Source organism: Capsicum annuum, chromosome 10 (assembly GCF_002878395.1).
Source record: "Capsicum annuum cultivar UCD-10X-F1 chromosome 10, UCD10Xv1.1, whole genome shotgun sequence".
In the NCBI taxonomy this organism is placed as follows: domain Eukaryota; kingdom Viridiplantae; phylum Streptophyta; class Magnoliopsida; order Solanales; family Solanaceae; genus Capsicum; species Capsicum annuum.
The window spans coordinates 137,466,743-137,485,590 of NC_061120.1; positions in this window are offsets into that span (position 1 = coordinate 137,466,743).

The following is an 18,848-nucleotide window of genomic DNA, read 5'->3' on the forward strand; positions in this document are numbered from 1 at the left end:
AACATTCATGCAGATTTGACATTATAGATAGGTGAACTCATGGATCGTAGTTACCCTTTATCCTTCTATTTAACTATGTCAAGTCTTTCATTTTCAAGACAGACTATACTTCACTATTCAGTGCTTATAGTTTATTTATAGTTGCTTTTTTACTGACATTACTTACTCTTCAGGTGGTTTTTGACTTCCTATCTTACTTTAAGACTTTTATAACTTATTATTTCTATTTATGTCTTTAATTGTTAATTTCTAGATTTAATGTAATTTTCCACTAAGTTAGCCGATTGCATCTGGCTTAGAGCTACGATTTAGCTTACCTACTGGCTAGATAAATTAGGTTCCATAATGACTCATAAATTAGGTCATGAAAAATTTGTATCAGAGACTAGGGTTCACCAGTCTTATTAAAACAAAAGCAAATGTCTAGTAGAGTCCCACGAATTAAAATAATGACATCTCTTTCTTATCTTTCAGAGGCTATAGGATATTTTCAGGAGTTCTTCACTTCTTTCACTCATTTTATGCTAAGAATTTGAGTTGGTTTTTAAAGCATTCCTTTTGTTTTGCTTTTTCAAAGATGGCTAGGTAATATGATACTTGTATAGGAGATAAGGGTCTTGAGACAGAGCTTAGGGATCTTGTCATTTTTCATGGATGACCTAGAGGTTATGGAAAACCTCGAGTTGTGTCCCTAGCTAGGATCTAGGATAAGGAGCCTTCCCTAAAACCTATTCTTGATTTTGAGCCATAGATTCTTCCACCCCATCCAGTTGTGAGCCTGGGACCAGGCCAGGATCCATCGAGGTTTATTTCTTCTTTAGTGCATAGGGATACTTTGGTTAAGATTTTGGGATTGGTTGATGGTGTACGATATGATTATACGCAAACTAGTGATTAGAGTGGTAGGTACTAAGGTAGGGACGCAACAAAAATTGATGCCCCTACTATGCTGGTAGTTACTTAGTCTATAGTTTCCCAACATACTATTGTTGTCGAGAAGCATAAGATATTGGGTAGATTTTTAATATTGGCTCCAGCTAGGTTTTTTGGTGCACCTAGCGAGGATGTGTATAAGTTCTTGATTGCTTGTATGGATAGGGTTTGTAATTTCGGCTTAGTTGAGACTCGTGATATGGATTACAATATTTTTTACTTAGACTTGGTAGCTCAACATTGGTGGAGAGGTTATATTGATTCCAAGCCAGATGGATCTCCTTCTTTAATATAGACCTAGTTATCTAAGATATTTTTGGAGAAATATATTCCCTACAGTCTCAAGGGTCGCTTGAGAGATAATTTTTTGAGGTTGAAGTTTGGATCCATAAATGTTGTGGAATATGAGTATTGATTTCATGATTTTGCTAGGCATGCTACTTTTATTTTGACTACTGAGTATGAAAGGGTTCATTGCTTTGTCCAAGGATTGAGACTTCCATTTTGCATATGTATATAGAGTTTAGTTGTTGTAAGTAGGTCTTTTGCTAAGGTTTCTGATCATGCTCAACTTATAGAGGAGATAAAAAGCAAGGACCAAGGGGGAAGTGATAGGAGGCTAAGATATCAGGGTGGTTTAGTGGGAGCTATAGTTGCTCATAGTTTAGAGAAAGTAGTTATTAGGGTAGGTACCCTGCACGTCAGTTGTATCAATATCAGGATTAGTCTAGTAGACCCATTCTGTCCAGATGATCGATAGAGGCCAGTCAAGCCCCAATGATTGTTCTATCCAAGGTCATGCTTAGTCTTTGAGGCATTTGTCTTCTAGCTATTCTATTCATGGTGGTTATTTTTTATCGACCGAATTATCTGGTTTCAATCTAGTGCCTAAGGTATGTTATTTTTGTTGAGCTTTTAGTCATTTCTCAAGATAATGCCCAAGTGGCAGAGTGATTATTCCTTTAGCTCAGAGTGTTCAACCTATTTAAGCAGTTCATCCTTAAGTTAAGAGGTATACATGGTCATAGGGTGGTCCTTAGGGTACTCGTAGAGGTTCTTAGGTAGTTAGAATAGGAAATCGATCAAGAGCCCATCCAAGTGGCGTGTGTGGTCAGGTATATGCCGTACTTGCTAGACCCGAGGTTGAGTCTTTGAATGATATTTTTATAGGTACAATTTTAGTGTCTCATCAGTCGGCTTTTATTTTGTTTTATTTAAGATTAACTTATTCTTATGTGTTTTCTTATTAAACTCCACAGTTAGTGTTGTCTGGGACTCATTATTCATTCCATTATATGTATATTCTCCCATGGATGATTCTTTAGTAGTGGATCAGGTTTTTAAATTATGTGTTATAAGTGTTTGAGAGATTTATATTCTTGGTAATCTTATAATTATAGACATGGTAGATTTTGATGTGATTTTAGGCATGGACCAGCTATCCCACTACCATGCAGTCCTAGATTGTTTTGCCAAGACTGTTACCTTAGTCATTACTAGCATACCCTTGATCATATGGTAGGAAGCAGATAGCCATAAGACGATGGGAATTATATCTTAATATTCATGCTAGGAGGCTTATTTTGAGCGGTTACGAGTCTTATATGGATTTATTCATGATGCTAGTGTAGATAGTCCATCGCTTGACTTGATTCTTGTAGTTTTTGAGTTTCTTAATGATTTCTTGATCGATCTGCTTCTCCTTCCTCCCGATCACAATTTGGGAACTTAGCCTATTTCTATAGCATTTTATTGTATGGCTCATACTGAGATTAAGAAGCTAATTTCTCAGCTTTAGGATCTTCTTGTGAAGGGTTGCATGAGACTGAGTGTGTCTCCTTAGGGACATCCTGTGTTGTTTATGAATAAGAAAGATGGTCCATGTGTATGTGTATTGATTATAGGTAGCTTAATAAGGTGATGGTAAAGAATCATTACCTTACGCCTTAGATTGATAATTTAATTAACCAACTTCAGGGAGCAGCACTGTTCTCTAAGATTGACTTGAGGTCTAATTACAATCGCTAAGGATACGCTGAAAAAAACCTTTAGGGATCATTATAGGCATTATAAGTTCGTAGTGATGTCTTTTGGGTTAGCGAATGCCCCAAGTACATTTATAAATTTGATGAACCACATCTTCAAGCCATATTTAGATTCCTTTAAGATTATGTTCATCGATGGCATCCTTTTGTATTTTAGAAGTAAAGAGGAGCATAGGCAGCATTTGATGATTGTGCTTCAGACTTTGAGAGATCATATACTTATTACCAAGTTCTCTAAGTGTGATTTTTGGCATGATTTTGTGACATTTCATGAGCATGTGGTATCTAAGAAAGAGGTTAGGGTTGATCCAACAATTATTGAGTCAATTCATGACTGGGCCAAACCTACATTTCTTATTGAGGTTCGTAACTTCATTAGGTTTACCGATTATTATAGATGATTCATTGACTATTTTGCTATAATTTTAGCTTTGATGTCTAGATTTACTCAGAGGAAGGATCCTTTCCAATAGTTAGAGGAGTATTAGTCGAGCTTTTGCAAGCTCAAGGGATTTCTCACTTCAGCTCCTATTTTAGCTCTTCCTATTAAGGGAGATGGATTCACCTGTGTATTGTATTACTTCTAGTGTTGGTTATGGTTATGTATTGACACAACAAGGTCATGTCATTATTTATGCTTTAAGGCAGCTGGAAATACATGAGTACAACTACCCCTCTCATGATTTGGAGTTGGCGATAGTAGTTTTCATGCTTAAATTTGGAGGTATTATCATTATGGTGTTTATTGTGAGATCTTCATGGATCATCGTAGTCTTCCACAACTTATGACCCAAAGAGTGCTTAATTCTAGGCAGCATAGATGGATGGAGTTGGTCAAGGATTATGATATCTCTATATTATATCATTCAAGCAAGGCGAATGTGGTAGTAGAAGCCTTAAGCCAGAAGGCAGTGAGTATAGGTAGCTAAATGTGTATTTCATTTTGCAGATGTCATTGGAATAAGACATTCAGTTCTTCGCTAACATAATGGCATAAATTGATATTTTAGATGCTAAGAAGATTCTTGCCAGTGTTGAGGTTATGTCCTTGCTATTTAAGTATATTTGGGATTGCCAGTTTGATGTTAAAAATCTTTGCATCATCCATGATTAGGTGTTGAGTGGTAATGCCAAGAGGGGTTCCATATATTTTGAGGGTGTACTGAGATTTAATAGACGCATTTATGTTCGAGGATTGATGACTTGATTCAGTTAATTTTTCATAAGGCTAACAACTCTGAATATTCTATTCACTCGAGCACTCCTAAAATCTATAGAGATTTGAAACAACATTATTGGTGGAATGTCATAAATAGAGATGTAGAGGACTTTGTAGTCTATTACCTATGTTGTCAGCAGGTGAAGGCCGAGTATCAATGATATAGTAGTTTGATTCAGAGGATACCGATTCTCGAGTAGAAATAGGAGTGGATTACCATGGACTTTGTTAGTAGTTTTCCTTATACGTATCATGGTTTTGATGGTATTTTGGTCATTATAGATTGGTTGGCCAAGTCAGAACATTTCATTCCTATTCAAATATACTTTCGCACCAAAAGGTTAGCCAATATCTATGTTTGTGAGATAGTCTATTTGTATGGTTTGACTATATCTATCACTTAAGACCAAAGGTTTAGTTTTCACTTCAAGATTTTGGAGAGAGTTTCATAAGAAGTTGTATACTCAAATGGATCTTAGTATAACCTTACATCCTCAGACTAATCAATAGTTGGAGTGGATAATTCAGGTTCTCAAGGATATGCTCCAAGCTTGTGTAATGGATTTTGGAGGGCAGTGGGAGCAATACTTAGCCTTGGAAGAGTTCACATATAATAATAGTTAACATTCGAGTATTGACATGACACCTCTTGAGGCTTTATATGGTAGAAAATGTCATTCCCTGATTAGACGGTTTGAGATATCCAAGATTAGACTCGGTGTTACTGAATTGCTTCAGGAGTCATTGGAAAGAGTCAGGATGGGCTGATGATAGCATAGAGTAGGAAGAAGTCTTATACACATCGTAGACTTTGTGCCTTGATATTTGGAGTCGGTGATTGAGTATTTCTCTATGTATCTCCCATGAAGGGTGTGATGACGTTCTGGAGGAAACACAAACTTAGCCCTAGATATATTAGACCCTTTGAGATCCTTCGCATAGCAGGTGAAATGGCCTGTGAGTTAGCATATCCTTAAGATTTTGCAGTCGTCTACCCGATATTTTGAGTTTCTATGTTGTGGTGATACATTCTTGAGCTACCTTAAGTTCGTAGATGGAACTCAGTTCAGTTGGATGAGTGTGTGACCATTGTGGAGGAGCCTGTGCTTGTATTGGCTAGAGATGTTAAGTGGTTTAACACTAGAGAGATTATAGTAGTTATGGTTCAGTGGAGGCACCACCCAGTGGAGGAGTTTACTTGAGAGATCGAGAGCAAGATGCCCACCTAATATACTCATATGTTTGAGTCTTCAGGTACATCCTAATCCTTTATTTTTGAGGATGAAAATTATTTTAGAAGTGGATACTGTAATGACCCTCTAGGTCATTTTTTATATTTTCACTCACTTTTATTGTTTAGAGCTTTCCTATAGCTGCCCCAAGTCATTTATGACTTTCTGGAACTGACAGTTTGATTATCGATTAGTTCATTTGTTTTTTAGACACAATTCTTTGTTTTGAGGCCTTCGCTGGTTCAAATTGGCTACTAGAAAAAACATCAATTACAAGACCTTATATGCCAATTTTGATAGTTTCAATAGCTTTAAAAAGTCAATTTTAGGTTTGGTGGACCATTGGTTCGGGTCCAAAAGATACCAGACTCATTTCGATCTATTGGTCGGAAGTTATGAAAAATGGAAAGTGCTTATAGGACCTACTTTTCATCTAAACTGCCTCAAATTGAAATTCCTAATCCACCATTAAGTCTGAAAAGTTTAATTTGATAGGGTAGCATAGTCCATTTGTGTATATGGGATTCTAGATGAATCATGAGGGATTGGCAGACACTTTGAATTTCTCAAAGTCTCAATTGGTGTTGGTGCATTGCTTTAAGCAATTCCTTTGATTGATTATGTGACCTGGAAAGCCCTGCAAGTATCGCTTAAGAAACTCATTTTATTGCTTAAGCAAATTTCTTGGCAGTGGAAGGGCTATCGCATAAGCGATAATAGTGTCACATAAGTGACACTGGATCAGGAAAATATATATCACATAAGCAATCTACTGATCACGTTAAAGACAGGCATGCTAGGGCACAAGTATAACTTAAGCGGCCCAAAGTTTGTTTAAGGGATACCCGCGCCCCTGGGAAGGGAATAAATACCCACTTAGCCCAATTTTTCACCATTTTCATCCATTCTCTATAATCTTAATTACTAAAAAGAGGGAGTTCTGGGGATAATCAATTGTGGGTTATTGTGGCACTTTAGTTATGCAATTTCCCATTGAATTTGCGTTAAGATTCCATATTTTTCATGGTTGATTTTTCCATTCCTTTGCTAAAATCCCTAAAAGTTTGGTGACTTGATTTTTTGAACCATTATAGCTCGGAGTTCACCTATTTTTTAGGTTAAATGTTTCTTGAGAATAGAGAGGTGTTGTGATGGTTTTGAATGTGTGATTCCATAAATGGACCCCAGATGGGAGTTTTACATAATTTTGGACTCGTATCACAATAGTCCAATATGGGTATTATTGTTCTCATAATTATTAGTAGATTGTGATTTTTATAGTGAGCACCTTGTGGGAGCTTCTTCAAAGGGGAAATCAATTATTTAGTAGATTTTTCATGTTTTCTTTGGTGCCTAGGTAGGCTAGGTTTACGTTCTTCATAGATTGAGCTATCTCGTAGTATGCTTATGATATTTTCCTAGATATGGTTGAGATTTAGGTGTTGGAAGTATGAACAAGAATATTTGATTTAGTTGGACCATTTAGACTATCTTGTGCCGTAAACTTGGAGTAATTAGCACAGTTAATCATGTCTTAGGTGAATTGGGATTCATGGTTCATGTTTAGAATGGAAATGCCTTAATTACTCAATCTAGGTGAAATTTCCTTAGTGATTTATGTATAGGGTGGAATTGTCCTTAGTTGCTTAAGTTAGTGGAGATTAACTTAGTTGAGATTATTTTTGTAGGATTGCCTTAGTTGTTCATTTTTGGAAAGAATTACTATCTTAGGGTTAATTTTGGCTTACATGACTACAAACAATCTTACATACCTTATCCTTGTACAAGGTAGAAGTTACCTAAAATGGACTACAGAAATTAGAGTGGGCCTCTCTGGCCCACGTTAGGCCAAGACTTGTGTTAGCCATGTAGACTTAGTTATACATGATATACTCTTAATAATGACTGGTTTGACACTTGTGGATATTAAATATATTTATTAGGTATGTTAGTTGGGTATTTAACGATTGATGGTAATTGCAGGTATTGCTAATGATATTACTTATACACAAAATTACTAATATGACTTATATAGATGATGAGGTTATAATTAAATGATTATTTATATGGCTTCTAAATATAAAAAATAATATGGCCTATAGACATGCTTAATGATATAGATATCGATGTGATTAATGGTTAGTGGCTTATAGATATTATATGGCTAAAAGATATGATATAGCACAAAGGTATGATATAGCTTGTAGAAATGGTTAAGGGCTTATGGATATGATTCATAGTTTATGGATGTGATTTTTGAAATAACTTATGATTATGATTATTGACATGGCTTATGGGCATGGTTAATGTCACGATTTAATAGATGTTCTCTTGGTATAGTCAATAGGGTTAGTTTATCGGTATGACTTATTGATATGGTTCGTTGACACTGTATATAAATATTAGTTTTAATTTGAGTCTGGAAATTGATAATGATCTTGATAATAACAGTTTTGGTTTAAGTCCAGGAATGAGAATAATGATGATGATACTATTAAGGTCCGATTCAATTCTGCCATTGGGAATTATGTATAAGAAAGTACGGTTCGGATGTATTCTTGGTTATGGCATGATAATTTTTTGACTTATGGATCTTTGGTTGCTTAGTTTCCTGTATTGTACCCTTGAGGACTATGGGGGCCTGTGTTGGGTTATTTAATTTTCCACACGTATTGTCTTATATGGGCCAATCTTGTAGTTCTAATTGTGTGATCTTTGTGTTATTATCTTGTAAGCATTTATTTATTTATATGCAATGGTATCGGAGCATTTTCTAAGTTTTCCCTTTCTATCTTTACTTAGTTTATTTTATGTCGTATCTTATAATGTTTATATCATGATTTAGCTCAGTCGGTCGATGGTGCTCATACTACACTTCGGTAACTTTTTAGTGCATATTTGAATACTAGTTTTCGTCATTGATTTGATATTTGTTTAGGGTTTATTTTGGAGATTCGGTGATCTCTCAGAGTCGGAGTTACCCTTTATCCTTCAATTTATCTATGTCCAGTTTTTTATCTTCGAGACATATTGTATTATACCATCAGTGCTTATAGTTCATTTATAGTAGCTCTTATAGCAATATATTTGAGTATTGGGATGGTTGTAGATTTCTTTCCTATCTATTAGACTTTTCTGACTATAGTTTTTCTATTTAAGTCTTTATTATTAATTTTCAGCTTTTAGGCCATTAACCATTGAGTTAGGACATTACAATTGGCATCAGACTATGATTCAGCTTACCTATTGGTAGGATAATGTAGGTGTCATCATGACTCATAAATTTAGTGATGACATAGGTCTTCTATTCTAATGATTTGGGTGGTCATTCTAGCTCAGTCATACCTCCTTCTATTAAGTTTGGTGATAGAGGTTGCTTTGTGTGCGATAAGGTTGGCCATTTGGCCAAGGACTATCCCTATTGTGTTTTCAGGTCTACTCCTATATCGGCAGTAAGAGCTAGAGCTTCTACTAGAGGTTCACGAGGCATAGGGAGTGGTCCCCATAGTAGTGGCCGTAGGGATACTTCATTAAGTGGTGGTCATGGATGGTAATATGTTACACCCACCAGACAAAAGTTAAAGGCTTCTAATGTTGTCATCATAGGTATCGTCCCTATTTGTTTAAGATATGCATCAATGTTATTTGATTTGGGATTAATTTTCTATGTTGCTACATATTTTTATTTAGGTTTTGATTCTTCTAGTAAGCCTCTTAATATGCCTATTTGTGTAGCTACCCCTATTGGAGACTCTTTATAGGTGGATCGGGTGCATCGATCCTATTGGGACCTTTATTGAGCATATGACTTATGTAGATCTGATCATCTTAGAAATGGTAGATTTTGATGTCATCTTGGTTGTGGATTTGTTAATTTCTTATCATGTTGTCCTAGATTGTTATGCTAAAACTATGACCTTAGCTTTGTCGGGTGCGCCAAGGATTACTTTGAAGGATGTTCTTCATTCGTTTCCTAAGAGAGTTATATATTTTCTCTAGGCTCATCGCTTGGTTGAGAGGGGATGTCTATCCTATATGATCATATTCATTAAATTAGTATTATTTCACCTCTTTTTGTATTTTGTTTTGTATTGTCCATGAATTCATGGATATTTCCCTTAAGGATTTTCCTGGTATGCCTCTGGATCATGATATTGAGATTGCTATTGATGTTGAAACGGACACCAAGCCTATTTCTATTCCTCCATATAGGATGGCCCTAGTAGAGTTGAAAGAATTGAAGGATCCATTGCAAGAGTTATTAGTTAAGGGATTTATTCGACCTACTATTTTACCTTAGGGTACACTTGTCTTGTTTATAGAAAAAAGCGATGGGTCTATGTGTATGTGTATTGATTATCGATAGTTGTACAAGGTGATGGTTAAGAATAGGTACTCTCTTCCTCGTATTAATGATGTGTTTGATTATCTTCATTGTGCTTCATTGTTTTTGAAGATTTATTTAAGATATGGTATCACCAGTTGAGCATTAGAACTATAAATATTGTGAAGACCACTTTTTAGACTCGGTACAGTCAATATTAGTTCTTAGTTATGTTCATTGGATTGACCAATACCCCATTCGCATTCATAGAGTTGATGAATTTGGTGTTCTAATCATATCTCAACCTTTTGTCATTATATTTATATCTGATATCTTGGTATATCCCTGGAGTGAGGCCAACCATAAGAAGCATTTACAGATTGTGCTTCAGAGATTAAGGGATACGAAGTTGTATGCTAAGTTCTCTAAGTGTAAGTTTTGATGGGAGTCTATTTCTTTCTTGGGCTATGTTGTGTCAAAGGATAGTATTATGGTAGATCAGTCCAAGATTGCAGTGGTTTAAGATTCATCTAGGCCTACTTCTACCAAGATTTGAAGTTTTGTTGGTTTAACAGGTTACTATCGGGCATTTCGTTGAGTTTTTTTTTATTTCAGCTCTATTGGCCGAGTTGACTCAACTAAATATTTCTTTTCAATGGTTCGATACTTGTGTGGTGAACTTTCAAAAATGTAAGAATTAGTTGAAAACAACTGCTACCTTTACTTTGCCTATTGATGACATTGGTTCTATAATCTTTAGTGATTCTTTAGGTGTTTGGTTATATATTGTGTTGATACATGAGGGTAAGGTGATCGTTTATGCTTCTCTTCAGTTGAAGCCCCATGAGAGGAATTAACCTACCCATGATTGGGAGATGTATGAGGTTGTATTTGCATTGAAGTTGTGGAGGGACTACTTATATGGAGTTTGATGTTAGATTTTCTTGGATTATCACAACCTTCAATATTTTTTGACCTAGTGAGACCTTAATGTGAGGCACCGTCATTGGCTTGAGTTTCTTAAAGATTATGAATTGACTATTCTTTATTATTCAGGAAAGCTAATATGGTTGTGGATACCTTATGTTGGAAATTGAATAGCATGGGTTTCTTGGTGTATCTATTAACTCAGATGAGATCTTTGGCCTTAGAGGTTTAGCCTTTGGCTAACAAGGTAGCTACACATGATATTTTGAAGCCTGGATGTGTTTTGGCATTTGTTTAGGCTAGGTCTTTGTAGTTGGAGCAGATTTGGGATCATTATTTTAATGATGTTGGGTTGAGAATGATTCGGGATATAGTGTTGAGTGGAGAGGCTAAGGAAGCCTCACTTGATGTAAAGGGAGTTTTCAGGATTGGAAGCCGAGTTTGTATGCCTAATGTTGGTGATTGGGTTAGGATGATTTTGGAGGTTGCTCATTATTCTAGGTGAGCTATCTATTCGGGAGTGACTGATGTGTTGTAGTTTCATGGAACATTCAATGCTTAAAATCGTGAAATTATGCATTGACTTAGGTCATTTTGTCATATATTATGTGTGTTTTGTATCTATAGCAGGAAAATTAGGTTGTAAGTTGTGTTTGACTGAAAAATGGAGAAAAAACTCTAAAAGATTGAAGTACTGGTTATTCAACGAGTCGTTAAGTCACCCAATGACTCATAGCCAAACTCGTGAAGATAACAGTAGCAAAATCTGAACTGAATGACATATGTTATAACACCCTAAATTTTTGAACCATAGAAAATTTCCTAGATTTCTGGTTACTAGACAAGATATGACTAAGGGGTACCAGTCATATGTTAGGGTACGGTTCGTATGGGTCGGCCATATACTGACCAGTGTTGGTTAGTGGGATGGAATGGTTTTTGTAATGCATGCAACTTGCTGGATACATGTCGTGTTGGTGGATACGAGTCTTTTTCTTTGGGGTTATTCCTTCAATTAATCTTAGACTTGATAGCTTAACTTGGACCTGAGTACGAGTGGCTCACTATGAGCCGTAAGCTAGGGTACGAGTCATATCATTGACTCATATGGTGGACAATATTCCATCCTCTTTGATTCTATTCTTCCAGAGGTACGGGTAAATGGTACAAGTCGTATGCTTTGGGTACGACTTGGTTTCAGTAAGTGATACCTTTGATAGTGTTGGGTCTAAGGGGGACGCCTAGGGTACGAAGGGTGATGACGCTCAAACTACACCTCTCTTATGAAAGAGTACGCGGTAGTTGTCAAATATATAACCCAACTAGGTTAGCGTCGAATCCCACAGGGAATATGGTATTAATTTAAGTTCTTCATAAGTCAATCAACTGATAGTTAGCAGTTTCCTGTAAAATGGGGTTTTTTGGAAGGGTAATAAGTAATTATTTCTCAATTCAATGTCAGTGTTTGTAATCAATATTATATGGAAAACTAGAGGTTTGTTCACTATGATTGTTGGGTTTTGACAGACACTAGGAACAGTTCAAGATTCTTGTGGTAGGTAGGAACAAAAGATTATCCATGTCGAAGTAATGTCTATATTTTTCTCGACCTATTTAGCCATTGAAGTACCTAATTTTTCAAACTTAGGGAATTTATAATTCATAATAGGATGTCGTCTCGAGTTAATTAACCTTGTTACAACGTTAATTATTAAATGAAAGTTTGATGCTTCCAAGTCCCTGTTTATAATTCACTTCCTACTAGGGTTGATTTCTTATTTCAAGCAAACCACTAATAGGCATGACCTATCGTTTGCAACCAATAGACAATATGTAAAACAGAGGAATTACCAAGGAGTTCATATTACCTTTAGAATCTTTAACACCTAGTTACTTTACAAAACCAAACCCATAGATCCCACAACTCGAGTTAAAGGAATTAGCTACTCATAATGTAAAAAGCAACAAAACAATTTGTATTCATACTTCGATAAATGATAACTTAAAGGATAATAAATATCAACAAGCGCTTCTCAATTAGATCGCAGTAGAAATCCCAAGAAAATTATGCTTACAATCTCTCAAAAGTTAATTGTAAATTTACAGAGAAAACTAGAGAGAAAATAGTGTAAGTTCATGAACTTCAAGATGAATGTCCACCTCTAATAAAACCTAAGAATTTTCCCTTAAATACCAAGAGATAAATATGGAATTAAATCACAGAATACAACTTTTTCTCGCACAGCTGACGACAAAGTGTAACACCTTATCAGGAGTCTGACGACTTATCAGAATTGTCGCCAGCTCCTCCTCCAATTTTGATGATTTCTGCCTTAGGCTAACAGCACTTCGGAGGGCTTATCAGGACTTTGACAACATATTAGACAATGTCGTCACTTCTTTACTTTAAATCTCATGTACTCCCTTAGGCTAATAGCATTCTCGACTGCTTATCAAAATTATGGCGAATTATCAGAGATGTCGTCATGCTTCTGCTCCAAATTCCTCACACTGCCTACAACAAAAGTTGACTCTGATAACTTATCACAAAGTTGATGACTTATCAGAAAAGTCGTCAACTACACTTTTAGGACCACTTGTTCCAAATTCACCTCTTTTGCTCTTATTGTCTTTGGTTTTCTTGCATCTTGACTTTCCTGCATTATCAAAGAGAAAACAATCAAAAGCGACAAAAGTTTCTTAAGACCTTACAATTATTTCTAATTAAAAGCCTCAAATGTGTTAGCATTAGCTCACACATCAACACCCTCAACTTAAAACAATTGCTTGTCCTCAAGCAACTTAAACATAACTAAGAGGATACAAAGCACATTCGGCAGTCAATCATCCATTTTAGCTCAAAACATATTTACCATCCCTAAGGTTAATCATCTGAACTCAACTGTGTATATTAATGAAAAGCAACAATGCAACTCAAAGAAATCAAGCTATGGCATCTACTTAGCAACAAAAACCATGTATGTACCAATATTACACTGCTCAAACAAGTTAGCAACTAGAAACATAAGCAGTATGCCCTTACAACAAAGAAGTCCCTCTTCACTCATATAAGAAATAACATATGTAATTGTGGAGACAGTCATTAGACACTTACTCTCAAAAATAAGTTCCAATCTATGTATGACAAATACCATAAGCATGCCTTTATTTTCATTATCAAGGTTTTCAGATAGGTAAGTTACGATCACTATATGTCTATTTCTTTAGCTTGTAATGTAGGCTAAGGGTTGGTATGATACTCAATTATATTTAAGGTGACTAAACCTCCTAGGCACTACACTAACTTTTGGGCTCTCACTTATTTACCTTTCCCTAATTCTCTCCTTTCTTGATCACACATACTTTGGATGGGTGCGGTATTTTTGACAATCCTTTCTTCTTTTTCAGAACTTTTCTTTTCTTATTCTTTTCCAACGCACCCAGCTTTTTATTCTTTATTTTATTCTACCTTTCTTTATACTAATTTTACATTACACACCCCTATGGTAGCCACCCTCAACTTAGGCTATTTTCCTAAGTCAAAGTGCACAATGTCCAAGGAGGACCAGGGCCAAAACAGGTTCATTGTGATACAAATAGGAAGGTGATAGGTATGCTAAAAGAATAGGCATTTATGCTCAAAAATAAGATCAAGGGATATCATTCATACAGTGAAGGTAATTTAGGCTAGAAGTGGACTAATCTTAAAACAGCCTATGTCCTTTCCTAACCCCTATCCTACAACCAAGAAAAGACTAACCGGGCAAGTTCTGAACTTAACATACAAAGAGAACTAAGTAATATCTCACACACATGGCACATAGGTACATTACCACCTATTACCCATATGGTTCATACAATTGTTTAGCAATGGTTATCATGTCACTAGTACTAACGCCATAACAAGATGCACAGTGGTCAAACATAAATGCATATCACACATTAATAAAACAGACCATTAAAGAGGTGTTCAAAAATCGACAAAAATATGTTAACTGCCTACGGTACTTTTATTTCTCCTAGTCAACTACAATATTTTACAACAAATCACCCTACACCCTCAACTTAAAATCAAGTTTTGTCCTCAATATACATGCAAAGAGAAACTGAACTACGGGTTAGGTTATACCTGGAGTAGCTCAAGCATGGGAATCATGGGTCCCTGACCCTGTAGCGGTGTCTTCCGCTAGAATACTCACATCAGTAGCCCGTTAGTGGGCTGGCACAGCTATCATAGCCTTTGGAGAGAGTCCACTAGTTGATGCTCCTACAGCCCTAGCTCATAGTTCTTCCTCCCTTCACTCCATTTCTGCCTTGGATAATTGCATTGCCCTTTTCATTTTTGCTTTTTCTGCATTCTTCCTTGCCTTTTATTCTACTTTTCTTTCATCCTCATTGTTAGTTCTTTTTCTTTTAACCTTGTCTTTTTTATCACTCTTTTTTTCCTATACTTTATCAGTTCCCCATTGTGGTAAAGTAAGGAAACTTCATCCTCAAACTTATTAGAAACTTGATCTACAGAAACCATAAGTTGGTGCTGTTACAATACTCCAACATTATCTTTTACCTTGTCCAGGGTTGCTCTGAATAGTGCATGATCTCGGTCCGGCATTTCTCTTAATCATGCATTGAAATGATTCTCCAACTCTTCAATCCAACAAGGCAAAGTATGGAAGGGTTCAAGTGCTACCTTAATCGTCTTATCCATAATAGAGGCAAATTTCTTAGAAAAAAGTTACAGTTGTGCCTCGCACCGCTTTGCTTGTTTCACCACTCTCCTGAAATTGGGTGGGTTAAAGACAAATTTTGTTGGTAAAACAGCAGCTGAAAGGTTTGTTTCATTCTCAAGTAGTGAATCTGCTCTTGCAGAGGATGTTGGCTGTACAACTTCAAAATCTTATACCTCTATATTAGGTGCTGAGTCAGTGCCAGTGACAGCTGGTTGTACTTTAATAACCCTCACCGATTCTGTGACAGTCCTTGTTCCCTTTTCTAGCAAAAACCTAGACTAATTTTTGTCATACCTGATGTGGTTGTGGGTCTTTCTAGCTTGAATATCTTGGTTTATTCTTGCAACCTATTATACATTAGCCACCTCACACAACTTTGTAATCAAACATGGGAATGGATATGCAGTTTTGAGCCTTGATACTTGAATCTTTATCTCCTTAGCATTGATTTCCCCAAAGTTTAAGTGAAGCTTAGCCACGAGGCTCGTGACTAACACTGCTCTATCATCACCAAGAATATTATCTCCAGCCATAGATATCAACTAGGTGCATACTACACCCCATCAAAACCTTGCCTCTTGAGTAAGGGAGGCCTTGAATATTCTTTCATTTGGGTTGGTCAACCATTCCAGTTCTCCTTCAACTATAAGGTTGGCTAACCAAGGATGCTATTTGTCATGATTCTTTAACCAAGAGTAGAATATTGGTAAAGTGTCCTGAGGAGTGAAGTCGGGACCATAAAAGAATTTGTTGATGGTTCTTTCTGAGAGATCTACCATTATGCCCCTCACCGGAACTTTCTCCAACAAGGGCTGATATGCTATTTTTTACCCTTGCTTACACATTTTCTCCAAGGTATCCTGGTAGTTCACATAGAATTCTTGGACTAGTGCTGGGTAAAATTAATTACCTCCTTTTGTAGTCCATGCCAAGTTGTAGTCTCGAAATGTCTTCTTCAATGAAGGGTATCTACTCAACCCGATAGTAATGATTCTCATTTCTTCATAATTTGGCCTTTTGATAGATCTTCTTTGAGTTCTGAGAAGCCTATCATAGAAAATCTTTTTTGCCCCAGGAATTTGACATCTAGCATTTTCTCACACACCAGGGTTCTTGCATTTGATCTGACTTCCCCGTATCGGCGAATCTTGATCAACTTGATGTCTAAAAGACGGGGACCAAGATGATGGTTCCTTAGAATCGGGTTGCTCAGAATTTGGTTGATCTGAATCAGGTTGTTCAGAGGCTGTCTACTCCGAAGGTGTATGTTCAGATGTTGATGGTTCCTCAGATTCACATTTTTCACTCAGCTTCTCATCTTGTAGAGCTGGTGAAGGTATTTTCCAACTCTTTTTCTTTCTTCACCTTATGAGCTGTGGCTCTTTATCTTTATAATCAGACTCATCAAAGAGTCTCCGAGGTATACTCCCCTTAGTCACCTTTTTTGCTAGTTTAGATCTTTTTCCTTAGGTTCTATAATAAACTCTGTAGCATAAGAAAATAATTATTCAGTACCCAGGATCACATAATACAAGAAGTTCAGTCATTGAAGTTCCACATCCCTCAAAATAGGTTTTTTAGTGCTTCAGATCAAAGTTGTAACGACATGCTCTGATAAGTCATCCCATCAGTAATAACTTATCAGCCATGTCATCAGCCTTAAGTAGAATAGGCTTACTTTTCTCAACTTGTTACGACATGTCTGATAAGTAATCACACCAGCCTTAAACAGAACCAACACAATTTTATCAATTGGTCACGACATGATCTAATAAGCCGTCACATTTGTGATAACTTATCAGATATGTCGTCAACCTCAATCAGAATTGATCAACTTTTTTAAACTTATGATGACATGTTTGATAAGCTGTCATAATTGTGATAAATTATCAGGCATGTTATCAGCTCAGAACATGATATTTAGCTCATTTTTAACATAATCATCCTTCCTAATTCCTCTCACAAAGCATGGAATTACATTCTTGAACTTGGATTTTAACTTTTTGTGATAGATGTATAACAGTAAACCCTAGTTTTAATTTCTTTCCACAATGGCAAGCTAAACTTGACTCAATCTCTTTGAAAATCAAGGTGTACATCAGACTTACTAGTACCTAACGAGAAGAAGAGAGTAGCTTAGAGCATACCTATTAGGCAACTTAGCTTCTTGAGTAGGGCAGAGCAGATGAAAAGATGAAGGAGAAAGAATTCTTTGTGTTTGAACTTAACTTCAATTAAGCAAAAAGAAAGGGAAATTTTCTTGTCTTACTAAGAACTAATTCAAAAAGGAAAGAGAATAAACTAAAATCGAAAGAAATAAACTAATGACAAGTAAAAGAAAAGCAGGAAGGTGAAAAGATTTGCTTCTGGGTCGGGTCAGATTCCTTTAACTGGGCCAAGAATTGTTTGATAGCTTATTTTAAGTTTTCTGACGTCACTTTTAAAGTCTTACAACAATTGTGATTTCCCGTCACAAATGTCATCATCCTTAACAGAACATACCTCAAGTCTGATTTCTCTGACGATAAATCTGACGGCTTATAACAATTGTGATAACTCATCACCTATGTTGTCAGGATCACTGAAATTTCTACATCAATTCTACCTCGAACCATGCATACCTCATAAGTTCATCATACTTACCATCTATATAAATAAAAACAACTTGCGTTAAACATAAAAATTTTGGGTTGCCTCCCAATAATACCTGATTTAACATCACAGCATGACTCAATTATCTTGAATACTCTGGCTTCGTCAAGATTCATCGATGATACCATTTGTAGCTCATATTCATAGAATGTATCAACGATCAAGAAAACACTCATCTACTTTTGTTGTTTATGGATTTACATATTTCAAAACTAACCTCTTTCCCATTGAGCCTAAATTTCAGCTCATTCAACTCCAGGTCAACTAATACACTCCCATTTGCTAAGAATGGACTACCCAAAATTATGGGTACTTCAAATTCCATTTCGCTATCAAGAATTACAAAGTCTGTAGGAAATATAGAATCGACCACCTTTACAAGTACATCATGTAGAATCCCAACCGACCTTTTCACCGATCTAACTGCCATTACAAGTCACATGTTTTTGGGTGTAGGGTCTCCTAAACCCTACTTCTTATAAATAGCTAGCAGCATTAGATTGATACTATTTCCCAGATCACATAAGGCCTGAGCAAAATCTAAAGATCCAATTGTACAAGGGATGGTGAATGCTCCTGGGTCTGCATTCTTCTGCACCAATAACCTATTAGAAATAGCACTACAATAATGGATATTATCCACCGATTCATAGATTACCGCTCTTTTCTTCATCACAAGATCTTTCATAAATTTAGCATATCCTGGCATCTGCTCAAGTACTTCAACTAAAGACACGTTCACTATCAATTGCTTCAATATAGCCATGAATTTGTTAAACTTCCCTT